Here is an 11,525-nt window from a genome sequence, read left to right on the forward strand (position 1 = left end):
CTCCTGCTCTTCACTGGCATCTCTCCTCCTTTTTGCACAAATAGCATGTCTTAACTGCTCCACCACTGTGAGAATCCAGAGGTTCCTGATTATTCGAAAGTCCTTGGGCACTGATCGCTCAAAGTGCGTGAAGCCCGGTGAGGGCCTATAGGTGGGAAGGCAGTGCAGCCTGGTGGAAAGTTCATGGGTTTGGAGTCATGCAGACTTGGGTGGAATCCAGATGCTGCCAATGATCAACGGGACCCTGACCGGTCAATCTCTCTAGCCTCAACCTTCTCATCTGTACAATGAGATAATACCTACCTCTAGCGTACGCATCAGCACATAACAAAGGTTCAGAACATGGTTTCTATTACTGTGATTGCTGAAAAATTAGCAGCTCTAGCATGACTCTTTCAGACCACTGGGGGCGCTATTCAGAGAGCGCAACAGTTGGTCTCACGGAGGGGTGCTTGAGGCACTGCGAAGAATCAGGGTTGTGTTTTTCTTTCAAAGACCAAGCAGGGACACTGAGCCTCGATGCCCAGCTTTGCACCAAGGTCTGCTGTTGCACTAGAATTAAACAGAGCTCCTTTAATTGTGTGGGCTAATGAGAAAAAGCAGCATCCTAACACACAAATGTTTTTGTGCCAAGGGCCAGCCAAATGACACCCCCACAGGTTGTAGGGACAAAGGTTTCACAGTCATTCCGGTTGAGAAATGTAATAGGACAGGTGAGTCACCACAGGGCACGTGGCGGAAGAAGCAGCCAAAATGCCCCATGCAGCCAAAACCACAATCTGTAGCAAGGGGTGATTTAATCTTAATGGAAAAACAGCATCTATCACGTCAAATTAATATTGTTAATCTGAATATTATTGGCTTTGTAGTTTGCATTTTAATTTATAAACTTGTTTGGAGTTTAATAATGGGTAAGAGTTATAAGCATATGTTATTTATGCCTGGTTTTTTTATTTATATATATTTAAATGTTATATTAATAATTTAAGACAATATTAGAGGTCTGGGAAGCTTTCTCCCCATTTAAAGTGGAACCATCTGTACATTTCTCAAGTCTTAAAACCATTGACCTGAAAATTAATGCAGAAACAAACCTGGGGAGGGGCCCCTGGGTGGCTAAGTCAGTTGAGCATCTGGCTCTTAGTTTTGGCAGGGGTCATGATCTCATGGGTCATGGGATCGAGTCCTCCAAGCCCCTCCACAGGGTGTCTGCTTGAGGATTCTCTCCCTCTGCCCCTCTCCCCACCCTTCCCTGCTCACACACAGGTGCATGCACACGCACACACTCTCAAATAAATAAATAAGAAACAGACCTAGGGAATAGTTAAGGTCCTTTAAAAAAAATCAGGTTTATTGGAGGGTGTCTAGGTGGCTCAGTAGGTTAAGCATCTGCCTTCGGCTCAGGTCATAATCCAAAGGTCCTGGGATCAAGCCCCGAATTAGGCTCCCTGCTCAGCCGGTAGCTTGCCTCTCCCTCTCCTACTCCCCTGCACCCCACTCGTTCTGCTTCTCTCTCTCTCTCAAATGAGTAAATAAATCTTTTGTTAAAATCAGGTCTCTTCGACAATGGATGAGGATATAGGTGGCTTGGCTGAGAAGAAACTGCAAAACTAGCGAAGGTTACATGATTCAGCCAAGGTCACGCACAAGTGAACCACCCCAGCCAGAATTCCTGCCCTGGATGCCAGAGAGGTCTCCAGAAACCCAGGTGAATGCATTCCTTCCTCCTTTGCTCCTAAAACATGTTAGCCCTCCCTGAGCGAGCAATAAAGGCTGATAAAGAAGCAGGACTCCTCCACATCCCAGCTCCTCTCCATCCCCCACTCACAGCCAAAGCAGCAGCCAAGTCCTGGGAAAGGTAGATTCCTCCTCCCCGTTCCCAGCAAGCACCTGAGGCTCCCACCTCAGAGTGCTCCAAGAATGCCTGGAATAAAAGATTTCCTGTCTATTGTGCAGGGACACTGGGCTTAGTGTGAAGACGCTTCCACATCCTTCCTGCCTCTGACACCAGTATCACCAATGGGTAGACACTGAGCCCCACTCTGGGCTGGCTTCTGGGGAGGGGAGAGAAACCAGTTTCCACGGGCTGGTTCATTAGGAAGGTGTGACCAACACACCCAGGAGAAGGAGACCAGCCAGCATGCCAGCAAGGGCTCAGTTATATAGTGAAGAGGAGAGAGTTATAGGAACTCAAAGTAGAGGTAGACGGACAAGAGAGGGCAGAGATGGCAGCCCCCTACAGGGTGGGGGGGCCACAACTGAGCTGTGCCAGTCAAGTGGGACCTGACTGAGTGGCCACTTCAGCCAGTGGCAACAGCTGTGAGAAGGATGACAGTGTCTCTGAGGCAGTGCAGAGGCTGAAGAGAAGAGTCTCACCTCCTACCAAGCTCCCCTCTGGTCTTCTTGCTGATCCTCGGACTTACTGGGTAAGTTCTCACCTCAGGGCCTTTGCACTTGCTCTTCCCTCTGCCCAGCGCCCTCTGCCCCTGATATCCACATGGCATCCTTCCTCATGGTCTCTGCTCCAATGTCACCATCAGAGAGGCCTCCCCTGATCACATTGTATAAGATAGCAGCATCCCATTACCACATATACCCCTTTCCCTCGCTATCTTTCTTCATTATAACCACACAAAGTATATTATATAATGCGTTTGTTTTTTTACCATCTGTCTCCCCTCACTTCAATACAAGCTCCACAAAGGCAAAGACTTCATTTCATTCCCTGCTACGCTGAACCTGTGGTCAATGTTCAGTATTTACAGAATGAATAAATGAGAGGACGGAAGAATGCCTGTCGTAACTCCCAGGGCCGGCAGACTCCTCCAACAGACTACACTCCCGCTGACAAATCAGCAGCGGTGTCTTCTTTCCATAGGTGACACCCGAGACCCAGGATAGGAGTGGTGGCAGGGGAGGGTGGATGGATACAAAGGGTGGGATCAGGGAAAGGAAGGGCAGAGGAGGTCAGAAAATATGGCTCAGGTCCGGCTTGAGCACAGTGTTTTCTGCTCTAAAGGAGTCTCTAGCCCAGGCTTGCAGGCGGCAGGAAAGACAGTCAAGGTAAAAAGGTAAAAAGGTAAAAAGCCGAGTGATCACTGCAACCGACAACCTAACAGGAGGAGCGGGTCCTCAGGAAAGAGTCGTGGGAAACACCAGAGTTTTCAAAGCCCCCGGACACACTCTTGGGACAAAACACGGTCTGAGTCTCATCAGAAACAGGAGACAGAAGGAGGTGGGGGACACAGCAAATGTGGAAAAGTCTGGGAGTACAGAGCACCACAGGGTCGGGAGAACCTCCCTGAAAATACATGAAATAGACACAAAGGAAAAGCTTGACCTTGACCCTCTCTCTGCCTCCCGCTAGCTGAGTAAGTGTGGCAAGCCACTTGACCTCTCCCAGCCTCCATTTCCTCATCAGTGAAATGACAGCCATAACCCCAACTTCCCAGGGGTGTTACAAGGCTGACTTAAAACAGGTCCTGAAGAATCACCTGAAGTGGTACCCAGCATACAGCAGACATTCAGCAAATTTAGTCTCTTCCCTAAACCAAAGGGAGGGGGGGAGGAATGATGAACTGACTTTTCAGGTAAATAATTTTACTTCCCCTATTCCTGTGATTTATTAATTCATAAATACACACGGAAGTGCCTGATGCTGGATACGAAGAAGGACCCCCCCAACACACACACACACCCAATCTTAGACCTCAATCACCTTACATCCCATTGGGAAGATGAGGAATGTTCCAACCGGATGCGGAGCAATGGCAGCGGCATCATATCACTAAGTACGGAATTGGCCGTGTAGCGGTAATTACTACACAAGCTCAGGGGAGGGAAAGATCAATGTTTCGAGATCGCTGTGGGCCCCAGTGGTCAGGGGAGGTCTAATGAGGACGCGGCTCTGACACTGGCCTTGAAAGAAAGGGTGGCTCGGCTTAAACAGGGAGAAGGGCAGACCTTGAAGCGGGCTTGAAGGCGCCAGGAGTGGTGGGTCCTAGCAAGTAAAGATGGTGAGGCAGGAGGCAGAAAGGTGTCTATTTGAGGAGTTTGGGCTTCATGCACTGATGACTACAGGGAAAAAGGTAGATGACACTTGGAGAATAAACAAGGTCTTAGGATGACTGGAAGGAGAGAGAGATGCAAGGCTGGGAAATGGCCCCCCGAGTGACACGATGTGTCTGTAGCCCCAGATTCCAGACTCGCTGCCCCCTCTGTCTTCAGATTACAAACTGTACTATTTGCAAAGCTCTAGAGACTGTTCCTTGTGACGTATGTCCCTGTGCCTGGAGGATGGAGGATAGGAGCAGGAGACCAGAGCCATTGCCCAGCACGAGACAGAAAGAACCAGAATGAAGGGGATGTCTCACGTCGTCAAGGAGGGCTTAACCCGAGACACGAGACACGTAAGAAAGTTGGTGCATGAATACTGAAATTCGAGGAAGGGGGCGGGCATCAAAGTGTCGCTGAGGTTTTGAGCCCAAGCAGCTGGGAAGGTGGGGGTGCCAACAACAAAAATGAAGTATCCACAAGAGTGGATGGCTTTAGACATGGAAAGACATCAAATTTCAATTTAGGCATAAATTTTACAACGCGACCAGATATCCAAATAATAATAGTAATAACAGTAATAGCTAATTAGCAACTGAAATGTAGCATGAGAGGGGGAGACTGATGGGTTAGCAAAAACCAGGAATCCAAGACAGGTAAGGAAGCCGCTGGGACCTGTCTGCCAGTCTGAACCACAGCTGGCTACATCTGGACTGTCAAAGACACTAACTGTCGAGATAAGATCTCATCTTGGCCTAATGGTCCCATTTTACCACAGAGAAAGGCAAGAGGAAGCAATTTGGGCCGCAGGAGCTAATAACCCATCTACACTTAAATGCTGGAGTTCCAGTATGCACTATGAAACACCTCCTCCAGGAAGCCTTCCCTAACGACTGTGGCTCCCCTGATGTCACGCTCCTCCTACCACGGTTGGTCTGCAAGTCATAATTATATACCTACTCTGATTGTTTGTTGTCGCTATTGTTCTGATTGTTCTCTAATTATTTGATAGTCCAGTAATCTCATGCCTCCGGCACTAGATCATAATTCTTTGATGTCAGAGGTCAAACCTTCAAATAATCTACTTATTGTATACCACCAGTCAATTGTAATTATTGAGTGAATTCAGATTTATCTTCCCAATAAATCCCCATTATGCAGATGAGTAAACTGAGGCACAAAAAAGTAAAAGGCTTTAGGTCACAAGGCGAAAAATAGACAGATGATTCAAACCCAGGTCTTAAAACTCTATAGCAGTTACTATTGGTTGCTTCTTTCCAAAAGCCTTCCTCTCTGCGGCCCAACACACAAATCATGATGGTTCTAGGCCAGTGACGGCGGTCATCTTCCCTGGCCTGTGGCTGACATACATGATCATGTGATTTGCATTTCCAGCCGGGGAGACCTGAGGGAAAGTCTGCGCAGGAGCTTTTGGGAAAGGTTCTCCTCCAGCCTTTTCTGCCTCTGCTTCTTACTGTAAAAGTGTAATAGCTAGAGCTGTTGCAACCATCTTGTGACCTTATGAACAAGGAAAGATGCAAAGAATCTAGATCTTGATAATGCAGTTGAATCACTGAAAGAACCAAGCTCGGGCAGCGCAGCCCACACCTCTTGCAATGGGAGATACTAAGTTCCTGGAGTTCAAGTTTCCTGCTATCTACAATCCTGACTGATACCTACTCTAATAGAGGCCTCTTGTCCCTAAAGATAACTCAGCCAAGCATGATGGGAGATATATAACAAGTAAAAGTCCTGGTCCCAGCCCTCATTGTGCCTGTCCTGAGACTAGACAATCAGATAAGTGTTCGATCTATATTTGATTGATTTCTCCCTTGGCTCACCGGTTCCAGAGCATATATATTCCCTGAAAGCATCTGTCTTCCCTTTACTTAAACCTCACTGATGATTTCTAGGTTTCAGCCTCACGATTTGACTCTGGCCTCAGCATTACTGACCAGGTCCTTCCCTCTAGCATCCCCCAGCTTCTGAGGATCAAGCTAAAAGCAAGATACTTGCACTTGGCTCAGAGAGACCATCAATGGAACTCCGCATTCCTAAATATTTGTTCTTTGAAATGTCTTTCTCAATTAGATCTCACCCAAATGTTTGAGAGTCAGGCTGAATTCCAACTTCCTGCACCCAGAACAGACATGTTGAGCCTGCATAATTACTGTAGCCAGCTTTATTTGCTATAAAAACATGGATTTTTTGCTCCTTCTCAACAGTAAAATAATCAATAAATAGGATCCAGATGAAAAATGCCAGCATTTAGGAAAACAACCTTTTTATGGTTCTTTTCTTTGGGGCTTAATTAACACCTTGGGGGTAAAATGCGCTGTTACATTTACCCAAGCAGCTAAGTTGAAACACAAACTCTCCTTTCCTCCTGCTGAGATGCAGCTTCACATCAGAAATCTAGGTGAAACAGACAGTTTCAAAACATTCCAAAATGTTCAACAAACAGATCTGTAAACCTGTGATGTGGACTTCTTCCAACCCCTCTCTATTCACACTGGCTGTTCAATTTTTCTCTCTCTCCTTTAAGAACACATTGCATAGTTACTGTGAAATGAAACACAGATAGTCCCATTAGCAGGAGAAGCAATCTCTCCGACTTTCTTTTAAATGAAGAAGACATGCCTTTTTGGACACTGACCACCCAGGCCATGAAAGTTTCATGAGGGGTTCTCGAAGCAGATGACACCTTTTCAATTATAACCACTGCTATAATAAACCCCCACAGAGCCACAGGGCACCTATTTATTCCCTAATTATATTGCAATACATTCTCTCTCTGTGTGTGCTGATGAAGATAAAATATTCTTTTAATTCTATGGCCTCCTGTGGGGGGGGCAGGGGGAGGGAATCACACATAGGCAAATTCTGGGAGTTCCTAGAGCTAAATCACAGCCTTTGTCCCACCCAGACTTCTGGACTGCAGGCATAATCTCAAGAAAATCTCTCACTTTCCCTTGTTCTACCACGGTGGTTCTCAAAGCGTGGTCCCAGACCAAGAACCTCCGCGTCGCCTGGGAACTCGTTACAGATTCAAATTACTGGACCCACTCCAGACCCGCTGAATCAGCAATGGGGGCGGAGCCCAGCAATCTGTGTTTAAATACGTCTTCCAGGTGAAATTAAGAGCCCCTGGTCTACAAAATAGAAAGGAAACAACATTATTTTAAATGAAATCAAAGATCAGGGATACCTGGACTCTACAGTGCTAGGCTCCTTTTGGCATAGCTATCCCAATCTGCAGAGTCAGGGCTCCATTTACCCATCTGTATAATGGGGCTACAGTTTCAAATAGCCGTAGATGCTGAAATTTAAGAGGTACATGGTTACCTGGCACCGGTATCTATGGAGACCTAGCAAGATCCTAGTTGCCAACACTCACCAGCTCTCTCCCCCCGTGCTCTGATTGGCAGAAGCTCTGCCGAGCTGTTCCCCCAAAGCCATATCTAAGGTCTTCAATGCAGCCGCCTCTGGGTTACCCTTGGCAACCAGGGCCTGGGGTCATGGAAGACCACAGAATCTCCAAATCTCATAGCCAAGAGCTTCAAGCCTTTTACCTCAGAGCCTTGAACCACTAGAGGGGAGGCTCAGAATTCTCTGTTATACTGTCCCATTTCTTCCAACATCTTTTGTGTATTTGCCTCCTTTCCACATCTAGACTTCACCTCATGGAGAACAGGAGCCTAGAATGTCAGCATCATGAGATATGGGACTCTGCCTGTCTGGTTCATCAGTGTAACCCCAACACTTAGACCAGTGCCTGGCAAAAACAATGAGCTCGAGAACTACCTGTTGACTAAACATTCCTAGCACAGTAAACGCCCTGCCCATCATAGGTCCAACAGTATGTTCAAAACCCTTAAGTATCTAAATTCTAAAAGTCGGGGCGCCTGGGTGGCTCAGTGCGTTAAAGCCTCTGCCTTTCGCTCAGGTCATGATCCCAGGGTCCTGGGATGGAGCCCTGCATCCATCTGGGCTCTGCTCAGCAGGGAGCCTGCTTCTTCCTCTCTCTCTGCCTGCTTCTCTGCCTACTTGTGATCTCTGTCTGTCAAATAAATAAATAAACTCTTTAAAAAATAAATAAATAAATTCTAAAAGTCATGGATGGGAAGGGACAAAGAAACTATTTGAAAGCCCAAGGAACAAGGAGAAAGGGGTAAAGGAGAAGCAAAAGGCTGAATATAACCCTTGCCTCCTGGGGTGCTGAATTCCCAGCCAACTGCTCACCCTAGATGTAGAGTTAGAAGATTCTGGGGATGCGTTTGGAGTTAGTTTTCTGAAGAGCTGGCTCTTTCAACTGTCCTAGTGCTTCTCTCTCAAAAGCCAAATTCTTACCGGCCCTGACTCTGCAGTCCTTTTACTGGTCACTGAACAAGTCATGAGCTTTCCTGCCCCTCTCTTTGTGTTCAAGCCTTGTGCCCCACAATCCTCCTCCCCAACCTGGAAATCTACCGAAGGCTCAATTCCAAACCCTCCCTTCTCCAGACTATCCATCATTCGGCCCCCTCCAAAAGCGATTTCACCTGAGAAGGTCTAGCTTCCTTGGCTACAAGACAACAGCTGCTCTCCCCATGGGTTGCTTTTATGGGGCCAGGCCAGGTCTAAGGGCTCCTTTACCCGCAGAGTTCAGTGCAGGCATGCAACAAACTGTCACCTCCGTGATTTATCCTGGGAGGCGATCCCAGCACAGAGACTAACAAGAGAATCCAGAAACCAGTCCACTACCTCTAAACTCACAACCAATCCTCAAGACCTGCCAAGGGCACACTGTGGCCAGCCTGGAAGCACCTGCCCCATGCTAAGAAAGTGATGATGAGAGTTCTAGAAAAAAAAAAAGAAAAGGGGGGGACTGAACTAGGAGTCAGGAGACCTGGTTTACATTCCCTTCCACCCGTTAACCAGCTCTAAACAAGTCCTTTCACGTCTCTGAGCCTCAGTTTGCTGATCTGGGAGATGGGAGTAAGAGATGGAGACTGAGCAGACCTTGAACGTTGAGGGGCTTCAACAGTCTGTGAGCAACCGAAAGAGGTGTGTGGCGTGCACCAGGGAAAATTCGCCAAACTGAAGATTGAGTGTTCCTGGGTGGTCGGTTCGAAGCCCTCCCGGGACCCCGCCTAACCTACGAGGAGTCCAGGGAAGACGGCCAGGGAGGAACCCTTTTCTCGAAGCCCCCAGCTCTCGGTCCCACTAAACCTGCTCCAAACCCTTCAAGAGAAATCTGTCCAATAGCACTCCAACAAAGAAGGCTGCGAGACAGGGGCCGCTAGCTCCGAGGAAGCCTCACGCGCGGCGAATCCGGTCTCCAGGACTCCGGAAGCCAGCGGACCCACGCCCCCCGCAGGCTCCGAGAGCCACGGCGGACCTCCGCTCGAGGGTGGACACCTGGCCGAGGAATTAACCCCTGCTTCCCCGGCAGAGCGCGGGGAGGTGGAGGGCGGGGGGTAGGGATACTGACGCCCGGGCATGAATACCCTAGCCAGAGCGAGCCCATATGGCCGGGATCCCAAACCACTCCAAGGCCTCCCGCAACCCGCCAGAGGCCCTGCTTCATCCGCTCCCGGGCGGACGGAGTGGGAGATCCCGAAGCGGAGCCACTTTGAAATATTTTTCTAGAGAACCTGACCACGCGGGAAGGACGCAGACTAGCCTCGCAGCGCGGGCTAGGAAGAACGGATCCCGAGAGCAACTACCGGATGATGGAGCGGATGAGCCCAGGTCCGGGAGAAAGCCGCCAGGGTTGGGGACTCCGGGAACCGTCAAGCCCCGGCTCCGCACTCCCAGGTTTCCGACGGGTCATGGCTCCGTCACACTCACCGACCTGGACGCCCGGGGGGAACAATTTTACACCTCCTTAGGTCGAATTTTTTTCTAACATATTAGGAAAAATAAACCAAGTCCAAAAGGAAGGCGTCTGCGCTCTGTAGCTCCAAGAGACCGCAACCACCACCATTACCCCACCTCTAACACTACCGCCTGGGGCTGAGCGAGAAGTTGGGAACTTCGGGACCGCGCTCCAGGCGCGCGCTGGGAGTGTCTCGCTTCTCTTTCAACTTCGGGAGCTGGGGTCCCCGCGGAGGGCGGGAGGGACGACCAGGAAGTCGACCCACAGGGCTGTTCGCGTCCCAGACCTCCCCGAAGAGAATCGGGGCCACGGGATGAGAAAGAATGAAAGAAGCGTACGTTCCGTTTCGCGCCTGCAAAACGCAAAAGCGCGCAGGCTCGGGCTGGGGCTTGGCGGCGGAGAGGCGCTCCGCCCGCCCCGGAGGGGAACCTGGCCGCGCCCCGCAGGCTCCGCGCCGCGACCCTGGCAGGAAGGGCTCCCGAAGCACTGCGCGCAGTCTGCGCGCCCGGGCGGCTCGGGGAGGCTCGGGGGGTGAGAGTCCTGAGACTCCGAGGGCCGAGGGGATGCCCTCCCCGGACCAGCGCGCCGCGCCGCTGCGCTCAGGTCTTCCCTGCCACGGGCGCTGCGTCCCGACTGCGGCCAGAGGGCCGGCGCCTGCCCACGCCGGGCGCCCCGCGTCCTGCCGGGACCCCCTGGCTTTCTCCCACGCCCCGGCATTCTCTCCGCCCGCCCTCCCCGCGCCAAACTCGGCTTCCGCACCGAGCAGGGCAGCAGAGATCCGCGGAGCAGGTGGAAAGTTAGTCGCGAGGCTCCAAAGCCACCTCCCCGGGACCGCAGCCCCCAATCACCGTCTCCGAGTGCCCCCCGCGCGTCCAGGCTCCGCGTCCTCGCAGTCCCGGCTACGCCACCTACCTGCTTCGGCGGCCGGCCCGGGGTGGGCCGGCCAGTCGCGCGGTCCTGTCCTCCAGAGCCCGAGCCGCGCCAGAGCGCCGGGCCAGGAGCCGGAGCTGCGGGCAGCCGAGAGCCGGGCGGCAGGCTCCACGAGCCAGTGAGCGAGTGAGCGAGCGAGCCGGCGGGCGGCTGAAGCCTGAAGCCGCGGCTGCTGCTGCCGAGCCAACCCCCACCCCCCGCGTCCCTCGGTCCCTCCCTCCTCTTTCCTCCCAGCTCCCCCCTCCCTGCTCGTGGCTCCCTCCCTCCCCCTTTCCCTCCTTCTCCCTCTTCGGTCCTTTCAGACCCGGCTCTCCCTCGCTCGCTCGCTCGCTTGCTTTTTCCTATCCTGCAATCCCTCTCCAGCTTTCCTTTAGGTTCCCTTTTCTCGGATTCTGGATTTTCCAGCATCCCTTCTCTCCACCCTACCACGCCACCCGGCCTTTTCGCCCTTCACCCATCCCTCTTTCCTCTCTCTATCCCCTCTGTGTCTCTTCGCTTATTCTCTTCCTTTTCATCTTTTCCCACCTCTACAGTCGTTTGTCCTCCCTTCCTCCCTCCCGGTGGGCTGCCTCAGGATGGGAGATCTCCCCCGGTGGGTGCTGATGTGGGCCGGGGGAGCCCCTCAGGCCTGCTGGTAACAGGCTAAGGATAGAGAAAGGACCAGCCAGGGCTGGAGACTGGAACC

At 51.2% G+C, this 11,525-nt stretch overlaps 1 protein-coding gene across 17 annotated transcripts in view; it reads right to left on the reverse strand.

Annotated features, from left to right (window-relative positions):
- MEGF11 (multiple EGF like domains 11) overlaps positions 1 to 10,951 on the reverse strand; it is a 344,701-nt gene extending 333,750 nt beyond the window's left edge. For all 17 annotated transcript variants that reach the window (XM_032342939.1, XM_032342935.1, XM_032342936.1 and 14 more), the window contains exon 1: positions 10,823 to 10,951. The gene's annotated coding sequence lies outside the window, so the exon portion shown is untranslated. The remainder of the gene's footprint in view (positions 1 to 10,822) is intronic.
- Between the last annotated feature and the right edge of the window lie 574 nt (positions 10,952 to 11,525).

This window comes from Mustela erminea, chromosome 5 (genome assembly GCF_009829155.1).
Source record: "Mustela erminea isolate mMusErm1 chromosome 5, mMusErm1.Pri, whole genome shotgun sequence".
Lineage (NCBI taxonomy): Eukaryota > Metazoa > Chordata > Mammalia > Carnivora > Mustelidae > Mustela > Mustela erminea.